Genomic DNA, 13,260 nt, shown 5'->3' on the forward strand with positions numbered 1-13,260 from the left:
TCTCAGTAACTATCTAATGCAATTTACACCTGAGAATTCCCTCTCTAGAATCTTCTAGCATGTAATTAGACAGAAGTAATGGGAAGCTGCTCAATAAAAGCCTAGTCCTCAGGAGCGTGCCTAGTGTGCTCTGCCTAAGGCAATCTCTCCTGTGATTATTGACAAGCCTTCCTCTGGGAATGGAAGACCTTTGTTTTCCACCACCCATGATTGTATTCTATTCTCTGTGCATCTAAGAGGGGTTTTTTGATTGGTTGCTGAGCTAGAACTGAGTGTAACTGCAAAGAGTTCCAACAATGTGATCTGGCTGCAATCCAAGGAGAAGACAAACTGCAGCCTTCAGCTGAGGGAAGGAGTCAGGCCCTCTCCTATCTAGCAACACTATGAGCCAGTGAACACATCGCCTACTAGGCAATCATGTGTGGGACTAGGCCACCTCCTATTTGGGTCTTCATTCCTTTGGTAGAGGGTCATATGAGAGCTCAAAAAGTTGATAATCCATACCAGTGTTTTTCAGGAGCTGAATGTGCCAGCCTGATCCTCAGAAACAAATTGGTTAACACAGCCCAGAAGCAGCCAAGACCTCATGATCTTCGAGCAAGAGGGAATCTCCTCTATTGGCTATGCCACATTCAGAAGTGAACTTGGTAGGGTAAATGCTTTGTAGCTACTGCTTTAAGTTTGAACCCCCTCTCCCCAGGGACCAAAGTAATAGAGGAGGGACCATGCCCCTGTTATAGGTAGAAATGTTTTGTAACTTCTGTTTTTTTCTATTTCTTCTTAGTAAATATCCTTTTTTAATTAAAAAAAGAACTTACTTAGAAGCATTCAGAATGTCAACAAAACAGCTGCAACCTTTTTTTGCAATTAGAGTAGTATTTAGTTAATAGAACAATAGTTATTTCATATGCTGCATCAAAGGCAACTGAAGGTGAAGATGAACTATATATCCTTATGTATAACTAATTCATGCCGTGCACCAACAAGAACCTGCTTGAAATTTTGATGCCAATTTACAACCCTCATACTATACCAGGCAAGGTTAGTGGCTATTGAACATGCCACTAAAGGACACAGCTAGGTAAAGATATAGTAAGTGGCATTGTTAATTATGCAAAAAAAAATTAAAAAGACAGTATAGTTTTAAAAAAAATCTTTGTCTTACACTTATTTTTTTTCTTTAAAAGGAATGAATTGTGTGGGGTATGTGTGTTAAATGCTGTATAGACAGAAAAAAAATCTGCTCTAGAACCAAATTATTCAAAGTCATCATCCTCGTCTTCAGTTTCATCATCGTCTTCATCGTCCTCATCTTTATTTTCCTCATCTTCCTCCTCCTTTTTCTTGCTCTTCTCAGCTTTGACAGTTTCTCCCTTTTTACCCACATTAGGTATGCAGTCTTTAGTCTGGTATGCAGTGGTATCTTTTTCATATTTTTCTTTCAGTTTAATTGCCTTCTTTTCATAAGGTTGCTTGTCATCTGCAGCAGTATTATTCCACATTTCTCCCAATTATTTTTTTGGCCACATCTCCAGTAGAAAGACCAGGATGCTCCCTTTTGATTTATGTATGATACAGAATAAGAAAAAGGCCAGAGGAGGCCTCTTTGGTACATTGAGAGCCTTAAACTTTTTTGTTTGTTTGTTTCTCCTTTAGGTGGGATGTAGGTTTTCATTTCTCTTTCAGGAGGAAATTTATCGTTCATTTCACATCCCAAAATTTTCCTTTCTCTTTAGCAGACATTGTCTTCTACCTTTCTGAGCACTTTTTAGAAAATTCTTAGTTCACAGAAGCATCTGATTACTTCTCATGTTCCTCTCAGCAGGTTTGCACAAAGAAAGCATATGAAGATATTTTCCCTCTTGCTTTCTTAGGCCAAAGCTTATCTTTCTCACCTATGCTACTAGACAAGGGGGAGAGCAGGAATGAGAATGTGACTGTGTGTATGTATATATGTGATGTATGTGTATGTGTGTGTGTGTCAGAGAGAGAGAGAGAGAGAGAGAGAGATTGATTGTGGGAGACAATAAATGTCCTTTTGTAAAAGCTCGTTGATGTTAATTGACTAAATGCTAGTGGGGCACTGATGTCTGGGTCAATCAATGATATAAAAGACATACTAACCATAACTATGGATTGATATTAGGCAAAACACACTGGTGTGAATATAAGCTGATAACATTAAAAGAATCGCCACCATTCACCACCCATCCCCAATATCTCTCAGTGATATCCCTAGCACCCTGAAGAGTAGCTAAGTTGCCTTCTAGGGATCCAACTTGCCCATACAAATGGGAGTTGGGATAATGACTCCCAGAAATCTATATCAGCTATGAAGATTTTGCTTGAAGATGAGTAAAAGACACTTGGAGGAAAAATCTCTCAAAAATGTTAAGTATTCAATATTTATTAGTATACATTTTCTCTCCACCTCTCAAATCTGATTTTGTCAATCACTTAAATACAAACACATCACTTTTGATAATGGTTGTGGCAACTATGAGAACTTTTTTAAAAAAAACTATGAAAAGTAATCTAGAACTACATCTTGAATACTCTGAGGAACTAATAAAGCATTAAAAATTAGAGTAAAAAGAACTGAGCAATCCAAATAAAAATCCAAAAGAAAAATAATGATGATGATGAATTGAATCTCAAGTAGCTTTTTATTGATTATTTAAAGGCAACATGGGCATTCCTAATTAGATATACACTGATTTTAAATGTTAAAATGTGAATTTTTGAAATGAATTCTCTAGGGAGCCTAATTTGATGCTTGAAAAACAAAGGTTAGTTCCCTCCTGCTGTGTTCATCACAGCCATTTAGGTTCTTGGACTCAGCTCGGTTGGCAATCTTGGAGTATTATGAAGCTGTATTAAATAAAGGTCCTTCTGCCTGAGCTTCTTTACTTTGGCAGCATCTCTGTTAGCAAATTAAATTACTTGGATAACAAACAAGGAAATGTCTATGTTTTAGAAGAAACTCAATGACCTTGAATGCTGTGAAATTTTGTTCAATTCATTTTATCTCTTCAAAACATTCCTTACATCACATATCTTCTAGAAAGAAGAACATGTGAACATTCTCCAAAGGCAAATTAACCAATTGTTTTATTCATTTCAGCATATCTTCATTTAATAATACAGATGTTCCTGGCTATATTAGTTGACACTTACTGTAAATGTCCTTTCAGAAGCATCTGTCACAACTTCCTCATTAAATCTCAATGTCTAGAGAGCAAGTCTTTTATATCTTTACCATCTCCCATGGCACCTTTATGTCCAAGAGGTTTAAGTCCAAGAAATGCTTGTTTGACTTTGCCCAATGCAACAATTTCTTTCTTTATCTGTAAAAACTGAAAAATTGTGAATGCTGAAAAGTAGTCCTAGATACCGACAGAAGTTCTTATGAAATACCAATATAAAAGAAACATCTACATGTACATTGTCCTTTGTATGTAAAGATGGCAGCATGATGTCTGAGCTGTTTTTCTAGTAGTGGTGACTGATTTCATGAAATACCACCATTGTCTTACCCAGTCCATTTTGGGACCAACAAAACCTATTTTCAATATAGCCAACTTTAGGATGATAGAACAAGAGGAGGGGAACTTGGAGATTATCTAGTCTTATTTTACAGAAGGGGAAGATGAGAAGCAGAGAGGTGAAGCCACCTATCTAGCATCACTTGGCTAATTAGCACTGACTTTCCCAATCCACTAAACCATGAAGAATATTTGCCTTCCCTCTTACTATAGCAGAAAGATCTGTTTCCAATTTACCTAAAGATTTTACTAAGCTGTTTAAATCTATTTATTTATTTATTATTGTTAAATAGTATATAATATATTTATATATATCAATATTCTATTGTTAAATATTAAATATTGGTATATATATTGTATATATGCATATAGTGTTGTGTACATTATATTATATATTAACTATATCTATTATTAATTAATTTATTATTGAATATCAAATTTAATTAAAAGCTATTTAAATTTAATTAAAAGCTAATTAAATTTAAATTGTAGGGTTGGAGGAGTGAGCAATAATAAAACTCTATTTGATACAAATTAAGACTATCACTTCTGTCATGAGATTCTTTCTGTCCACTCTGATTTTAGGAGAAGTGTGATGATACAGGCTTGGAAAGGACGTTAATAGTCTTGGATTCATATTGAGATTGTCAGTTTTGTCTATAAGTGGTTCCTATCTGTGGGATTAAAGGATAATGAAAAATCAATTATTATATAAAAATGGCTTTAAATATTTTTTCTTAAATGCTTTTTTTGGAGTCTAACAGTGGTAGACTATTTTAATCCTGATTATTCCTTATTCAAGATAATAGTTTTAAAGGCTCAGACTTGCATTTTATTGAGATGAAATCTAGAATCCAAACTTTGAAGGAACATCCAATAAACTGATTATTCTGCAATTTTAGGACAAGAAATGATCCCCTCACTTTAAAAAAAAATGAAGTAATTTCTATCCATATTAACATATGCTTAAAAATTGTAAATAATTCAGTAAGAAATGGGGTCTGCCACATGTTCTAAACAATTTATTAGCAAGAGTTCTTTTCCTAAGACCTTTTTTCACTCTTTGGGGATTAATCAGATATCTTAATGTAAATAGAGCTGCTGAAGTTTACAAAATATAGAGAGATCACTGTAGGCCTATAGAATTGAATTAAATGGTTTATGCAGTCATTAATGCAGATAGCATGGCCAACAGTGTCCTCAAATCTGCATCACCTGTTGTCCATGAGAACTAATCCCAAATCTTCCAATTGAGATTTATTATAAGCTAGATTTTATGAGGATATGCATTTGTAGTTGTAAGTCTTTGGGTGGCTCCAACTCATGATGGTACTGTGTATATTATTTTGTTAGGCATTTGGTGTTGTCTGTTCTTTGTCAAACAAACAAAAATATGGGATGGCTACTTCTCTGTTTTCCCAAGCAAGGGAATTCACGGTTGTAACCTATGGCCATTTTGCTGCATATGTAAAGGGGAATCTTCATCCAAAATGTAAAAAGAACAGTCCTTTTTCATGGAATAGAGATATGGAAACCAGTCCTAAAGGGGCATCATGGTACAATGGAAAGAGACCTAAATATGGCATTCAAATCCTGACTTTGATACTTAGCTGTGTGCTGGTGCCTAACTCATTTTGCCTCTATGAGCTTCAGTTCCTTTATCTTGGAAATTCAGATTTTAAAATACTGTATCATGTAACTGACAAGGCTGTTGGAAGTTAAGCCCTATACAAATGAACTACTATCATACAGGAATCAAATGAATGGCTTGAGCCATATTTTAATGTACTCAGTTAAATTCAATAGGGATAAAAATAACAACAAAGGGTAATATATTTTTGATTTTGTGAGCTCTGGCTTATCAGAAAGTTGTCCACAAAGCCAATCTTACAACACTGAAGGCTTCAACTGCTTTTGCTGAATTGGTAAAACTTCTATTTTATTGTTCAAATTACAAGATTCAGACAAGAAACAAGAAGTATTTCCTCCAAGTCAATGACCCTGGTAAATTGTACATGTAACTCAGATTCTCAACTATCTGGTTTATTAAAACTCTTTGAAAAAGGAAAATAAATTGGAGTCCAATTATTAGTGAGTTTGCCTAAGTGACTAGCCTGCTTGTTCAGAGATATGAAGGGAAGCAGTATGGCATGACGAAAAGGATGCAAGACTTATGGTTGGGAGAATGGTTGAAAATCTACTTCTAACATTTACTACCTAAGGAACCCTAATTCTATTATCTGTAAAATGGACTTAAAAGTGATTGTGCCACCGACCCCATAGGATTGTTATGAAGGAAGTGTTTGATAAACTGTAAAACATTATATAAATATGCATTCATTATGTTTGAAGAAGTGTCATGTGAAACAAATTTGGAAAAGGAAGTTAGAGAAAGACATTAAATACCTGCGTAAGGAATCTGTATTGTTTTTTTCTTTTGGCAATAGGAAGTTATGAAGAATTTTGAGCAGAGGAAGAGACATGGAATGAATACTGAATCACCGACATCTCCAAAAGAAAATAGACAACTCAGTCTTTAAAATGGTCCCCTCAAAAAGGCATTCATGTGATGAAATTGGCACTATTTGTCCAAGCTATTCAAGGAAAACATACAGACAACTTCAGTTTTTAGTACTTTAGAATCCAATACCTTTAATGAACATTCAACACAGTCATTTCAAAACACTTTTTCAAGGATTCCATGCCTAGATACACAACGATCATGGGGTTGATGTGTCCCTTTATACCCACACACCCTGTGGCATTGTCTCTTTCCCTGAGATACATTTTGTAATTGATTTAACCTAAATGCAATCAACTAGATGCACCTCCCACAGTTAGTATTATTCAACTCATATTACAGTCTGGAATTCTAATTTGATATTCTGTACTCAGAAGAAGATAGATACATGGATTTTTCTGGCTAAATAAGAGGAATTCAATGGTTAAAGCAGAGAAAGAGAAGACCAATACATTTTAGTTTTATTCCCAATTTTCTCTGAGAGGAAGAGGAAGGACTATCGGTAATGCTGAAGCAATGGTCTGCTGGCACACTCAATCCACACTCTCTGCATACTTATGGTTATATGAGGACCCTTCATCTTTAACAAATACATTTGTTCATGAGTCATTTCAATAAAGAATGTACTTGACTTGTTCTTTCAAGGTTTGTCCTTTTTAGCTTACATGTTTTAAAAATAAACACCCAATTGACATCAATTATGAAGCAAAGTTTCATTAAACCACATTGTTTTCAGAACACACTAACAAAGTAAACACACATTAAAATTTCTCAAGACTCTACCAATAGCTCTGAGCCAGGGGTATGAAAACAAGGTGTAATTAGAAGAAATCTGTATTACCATGGGTACCTGCATAGGCTTTGCAGATAAAGCAGAACATCTGTGTATGAAAAAATGGTTATGATATTCACTAGAAAGTAGATAAGAATAAATATAACTAATAATAGGAGTAAAGTTGGGAGACTAGTTGGACATCATTATTCTGGATTAGGATCACTATATTGTCAGAATCTCCTTCTATTGGTAGCAATGGTGGAACAAGCCCAAGTTTCTAGATCATTTCCCTTCTAAATAGGCCCTTCTCTACAAATGTTGTAGAAACTAAATTTTCATGGACAGAATGGATTCTCAAATAACTTGAGCACAGTTATCATTCATTTATATTATCTGGAAAATCACTGTTTTCCTGATAGAAAGACTGACTACTAAATAGAAGATTTAAGTCTGCTTAAAGTGGTAAATATGGTAGGCAAACCATGTCTTGCTCAGGAGGCCATTTTTTCTTGCCGAAGACATGAAGCTAACCCTTGACCCACAATCAACACAAATTGGTGGAGTGGTAAAGTATAAAAGCATATTGGGGGACAGGGAGGGGAACATCTTGAACGTGTTTGTTTTGATGTGCGGATGCCATTATCACTGCCTAAATGTCATGACCACAACACTACTACAGGTAATTTACAGAACCCACCAATCCAAGTCTGTGAATTGATGAGGTTCATTCCTGGCTTAATGGAAGGGATATTTTAATAAAAACTATAGAGACACAAATAATTTGCATGTATAAGTACAGAATAAGTATTTAGTGCACTGGCTTCCTCTTTGCTTCCTGGGGAAAGTCAGGATGTTGACTGAATTATTTAAAGCTCTCTGTAGAAGGAAACTTTGACTACCATAGCTATTGCCTCTCTTTTCCTCTACACATTCATGGCAATTAGCATCAGCTAATACAACTTTATTAATGGCCTCCAGGTGAGAATCCCAGGAAGTAAAGGCAAATCAGGTAATTATCTTTAAAAGTTAGGCATACCTAGTTGTCCTTTTTCATGTGTTCTGATAGAGTCCTTTGCAGATATTAAAAATACAATGAAAAAATGCAGACATTTGACCTGGCACTGTCTAACAAGAAGTGATTGGATTTGACATTACAGTATATGTTTTACCTACTGGATCTCAATGCTATTTGGGATTTATACAAACAGTTAGCCCAATACATAATTGAACTGAGTCAGATTATTCAGAGGATGGCACATTTGCCTGTTAGGAGTTTTGTAGCTGAAGGAGCTTCACTTGTAGCTGAAATTATACCTACCAGGGATGGAATTCAAAAGTTAGTCATTTTTTGCTTTAAAAGACTTTTACCTTATTAGAAAAGGCTAAGCCAGCATTGTACTTTGCCATGCTAATAATTGTAAAAATGGTGAGGTAGCTGTTATCTGGAATATCTAGGCAATGCAATTATATTTTGTCCTGTTCCTGCATCAAAACTCTCCCCTCCCCTTCTTTTTAACTCTTTTGCCAAGTGAAAACGAATAGACTGCTTTGTCATATATTAGAAACATCATTTGTCCATTTACTCTAATGAAGAGTCAGTCAGCAAAAAGTTTTCATCAAAATATTTTATAATTGATTTAGCTTAAATACAACCAACTTGAAGTACTTCCTACAGTTGGTATCACTCAACTTGCATTAAAGTCTGAAGTGCTAATTTGATGTTCTGTACCCAGCAGAGGTCACATATATATATTTTTTTCTGGCTGAAGAGGAGGAATTAAATACTTGAGGCAGAGAAATGAAGGACTGATACATTTTAGTTCTGTTCCCAATTTTCGGTTCCATGACTCATTTTGCCAAATGGGTAAATGTGAGATGCTCTTGTTTGATTTAATGGTGATCCAGTGCTAATGATGTATTAATACTGCCATTCTAAAGCATGGAGGAAAACCATTTATCTTAAAGTGTGACAGAAAGAATGTTGGATTTAGATCAGAAGAGCTGGATTCAAGTTCTAGCTCTGCTACCTGTTTAACCTATGGAAAGTCACTTAACCTGTCTGAGCCTGAGTTTCCTCACCTATAAAAGGAGGGAATTGGACACCTGTAACGTCTCTATCAACTCTAAATCTATGGTCTTTCAAAATGTATGTTTGTTTGTATGTATGTGTGTTTAGTTCTCATTGGGGGAGGGGAGGTGCACCAGAATGTAAACTCCTTGGGAGCAGGAGCTGCTTTTAGTTTTGTCACATCAATGCCACTCACATAATAAATACCTAATAAATGCTTCTTGTTATTCCATTAAAATATATCAATGTCTACCAGGCTCTCCACTAAAGTCCAACTCCAACATCTCATTTTCTCATGGAGTTGATCCTGGGTTCTCAAAGACAATGATAATACAATACAAGTTATGAGAGGTCCTACTGAGCTGGAAAGCCTTCAAGGATAGATATGGAAGTAGACTCTGTCTCTGTGACTGTCTTTCCAGCTTCAGGAAGGCTCATCACGAGAGGGATTAATTTTTTTTTGGCCACAGCAATTCCCCAAATCTATCTATTGAGATATTTTGGGGTTATACACTGCAAAGAGACATACACCCACAGTAAATCATAATATTTCAAATTATTTGAAACACCAAAGATAAATCATTTTGTTGAAAAAATATTTATTCCATTCCTTTCTCTGACTGTGGAGTAAATACAATATGTAGTATATGGACTAGGATGAAGGTGTAGAGTTCCTCCAGGGCCAGCTTTTTAAAAGATAATTTTTGTAGCTTTGGTTTTTACGTTTCCTATATATCCCTCCCCTCCTCAACCATCCCTTATATTACAAGTAATGAAAAAGAAGAAAATTCAGCAAAACTAAGGAAAATATCAAGAAGGTCTAATATTTTATGCAATATTACATGTTCATAGTTTTCCACCACTGCAAAAAAAGCAGGGGGAAGTGCCTTCTTTTATCTTTTCTTTGGCATCAAGCTTGGTCATTGTAAGTTCATAGCATTCAGTTTCAATTGTTTTGTTGCTGTTTCCAATAACACTGTTGTTGTCATTGTATATATTGCTTTCCTTATTCTTATTTTATGTGGTATCAAGTCAGATCCAATCACCTCTCCTGGATCACTGCCTTGTTGTGGAGGAGGGGCTTGTGTAGCTCAAGAAACTATGAGCTATGCCATTCAGGGTTACCCAAGATGGACAGGTCATAGTGGAGAGTTCTTACAAATGGTGATCCACTAGATAAGGAAATGGCAAACCACTGTAGTATCTTTGTCAAGAAATCTCCATGGAAAGTGTTAAAAGCATAAAAGGTATGATTCTGAAAGATGAGCCCCACAAATTGGAAGGTGTCCAATAAACTATGAGGAAGAGTGGAAGACAAATACAAGTAGATTCAGTTCTAATGAAGTGGCTGGGCCAAAGCCGAAAGGAAGCTCCACTGCAGACATGTCTGGTGACAAAAGGAAAGTCCGATGCTGTAAAGATCAATATTGCATAGTAACTTGCAATTAATAGTTTAAAGATTCAATTAAAATGTTCTTTAAAGAAAATAAACAGCAACTTAAGTCATTGAAAGGATGTTCAGCGGTAATGGCTGGGCTATGCCAATAAGATAAAAATGATAATACTACTGAAATTGATTTATAGATTTGATGCTATACCATGCTACCAAAGGGATATTTTACTACACAAAATAATAAAAAAAAAATTCATTTGGAGGGGGAAAATGTCAAGAAATAATGGAAAAACTAAGAATGAAGAGCTCAGATTATATTGTAAACAGTAATAATCAAAATTTGTTGACACTAGTTAAAAAATAGAAAAGTGGATTAATAAAAATAAACTAGACAAGGAAGAATAACAAAAACTGAATTCAATAACTTAGTGTGCAATTTTAAAAGACACATAAATTACCTAGGAATTAACTCCTTATTTGACAAGAGTTGCTTGGACAGCTGGAAATCAGGCTGACAAAAATTAGAGTTAAACAGACACCTTACATAATATACCACAATAAATGATAAAATAGTTACGTAACCTGATTAGTAAAGAACATGCAATTTTAAAAAAAATTAGAAAACAACTTTTCATAGCTATGGTTAGGGATTTAATTATTAACAGGGATATAGGTAAACATAAAAGATTAAATAATGTGAATTACATGAAATTGAAAAGACTTTTCATGAACAAAAATTAATGCAAGTAAAATAAGAAGAGATAACACCTCTGTCAAATATCTCTGATAAAAGTCTGATATCTAAGTTACATAACCAAGAAATATACATATATATATATATATGACCAAAAGCCATTTCCTAATTGATTTGTTCAAAAAATAAGGTTCTCAAAAAATTGAAGAATATAATCACCAACAAAGTTTGAACCAAATAATTAATAATAAGGGAAATAATAATCAAAACAACCCTGATATTTCACCTCACACTGAGCAAATTGGCAAGATGATGAATAATGGGAAAAATAATTTTAAATAATATTTCATTTTTCCAATTTTAACATTTTTTTAAAATGAGTTCCATATTTTCTCCCTTCCTCCCTCATCTCCCCCCTCCCTAAAATGGTAAGCAATTTCATGTAGGTTATATATGTGCAGTCATGTAAAACATATTTCTATATTATTGTGAAAAAAGAAATATACCATAAGAAAAAAAAACATGAAAAAAACTAGTGAAAATAGTATACTTTGATTAGCATTCAGACTCCATTAATTCTTTCTCTGGATATGAAAAGCTTTTTGTCTCATGAGTCCTTTGGAATTGTCTTGGATCATTGTATTGAAAAGTTAAATCATTCACAGTTGATCATTGCACAGTATTGCTGTTACTGTGTACAATGTTCTCCTGGTTCTGCTCACTTCACTTTGCATCGGTTCATGGAAGTCTTTCCAGACTGAGAAAAATCAATGTTAAAGGGGTGGTTAAAAAAAAAAAAGATAGGAACACTGATGCACTGCTATTAGAGTTGTAAACTGTTCTGGCCATTCAAGAAAGAAATTTGTAATTATGCTAAGAAAGAGATTTGACCTAGAGATCTCACTGCTGGGCATATACTCCAAGAAGGCTGATGTTTAAAAAAGAAAGGACCCATATACCAAAACATTTATAGTGGTACTTTTTGTAGTAGCAAAGAACTTGAAAAAAAGAACAAAGATGTCCTTCAACTAGAGAATGGCTAAACTAACTGTGGTACATGAATATCATGGAAAATTACAGTGCTATTTTTTTAAAATTATTAATATAATTATCCAGAAAATGATGGGAAAGCATATAAACTGATACAAAGTTAAGTGAGCAGAACCATGAAAACAATATACTCAATGTAAAAACTGTAAACAGAACAACAAAATGATAGAAACTAAATGATGAAAAATTTATTGTTTAGTCATTTTCAGTCATGTCTGACTTCATGATCCCATTTGGAGTTTTCTTGGCTAAGATACTGAAGTGGCTTGCCATTTCCTTCTCCAGCTCATTTGACAGATAAGGAAGCTGAGTGACTTGTCCAGGATCACATAGCTAATAAGTGTCTGAGGTCAGATTAGAACTTAGGAAAACCCATCTTCCTGATTCCAGACCCAACATTCTCCTCACTGAGCTGCCCAGCTGCCCTGCAGAGAAATTATGATGACCAAATTTGGCCCCAAAGAAAACATAAGGGAATCTCAATCTGGCTCCAACACATCTTTTCAAACTGATTTCCCATCACTCTCCCACAATCACTATGTTACAGCCAGACTGTCCTATTTGCTATTAACCAGGGGTGGGGAACCTGTGGCCTTGAGGCCAAGGAGATTTGTTCTGTGAAGTTTCGATTGAGTCAAAGGGCCACACTTGAGGACCTAGAGGGCCACATGTGGCCTAGAGGCTGCAGGTCCCCCAACCCTGATATAAAACCTCACCCAACATTCTATCTCTTGTGTTGACACTTTGCACAGTCTGGTCCTCTTGCCTGGAATACTCTGCCCTTTCACTTCTGTCTCCTGGAATTTCTGGTTGTTGTTCTTCATTTTTGAAGAGGACCAAAATGATATCATCGTGCCAGAGTCAAGTTTTTGTGTGTCCGACTGTGGCTGATCAGACAAATATGAGCTCAGAATATTCTACCACAGGTCGGACACAAATAGTCTGTGAGAACATTTGGGGCGGATTCTCTAAGTATGCAAATCTTGTGTTTCTCTTGAGCTACTTCAATTCTGCTTTGCTCATAGAGCACAGCACCTTCTCTGATGTGGGCATGCCATGCTGAGCTGTCCTGTGCCAGTGTCTTCCATGTTGCACAATTCCAAAGTTCTTAAGAGAGACCTTGAGAATGTTCTTGTATCACTTCTTCTGACCACCTTGTCAACACCTGTCATGTGTGAGTTCTCCATAAAAAAGTCTTTTTAGCAAGTGTACAT

At 35.2% G+C, this 13,260-nt stretch overlaps 1 protein-coding gene and 1 pseudogene across 1 annotated transcript in view; both read right to left on the bottom strand.

The window, feature by feature from the left end:
- The window catches only part of LOC114049867 (regulator of G-protein signaling 7-like), a 633,475-nt gene that overhangs the window by 555,230 nt on the left and 64,985 nt on the right, over positions 1-13,260 (bottom strand). The gene's annotated exons all lie outside the window — the stretch shown is intronic.
- On the bottom strand, positions 1,257-2,211 carry LOC114049782 (annotated as a pseudogene).

Source organism: Vombatus ursinus, unplaced genomic scaffold (genome assembly GCF_900497805.2).
Source record: "Vombatus ursinus unplaced genomic scaffold, bare-nosed wombat genome assembly UNPS02014798.1, whole genome shotgun sequence".
Taxonomy (NCBI): Eukaryota; Metazoa; Chordata; class Mammalia; order Diprotodontia; family Vombatidae; genus Vombatus; species Vombatus ursinus.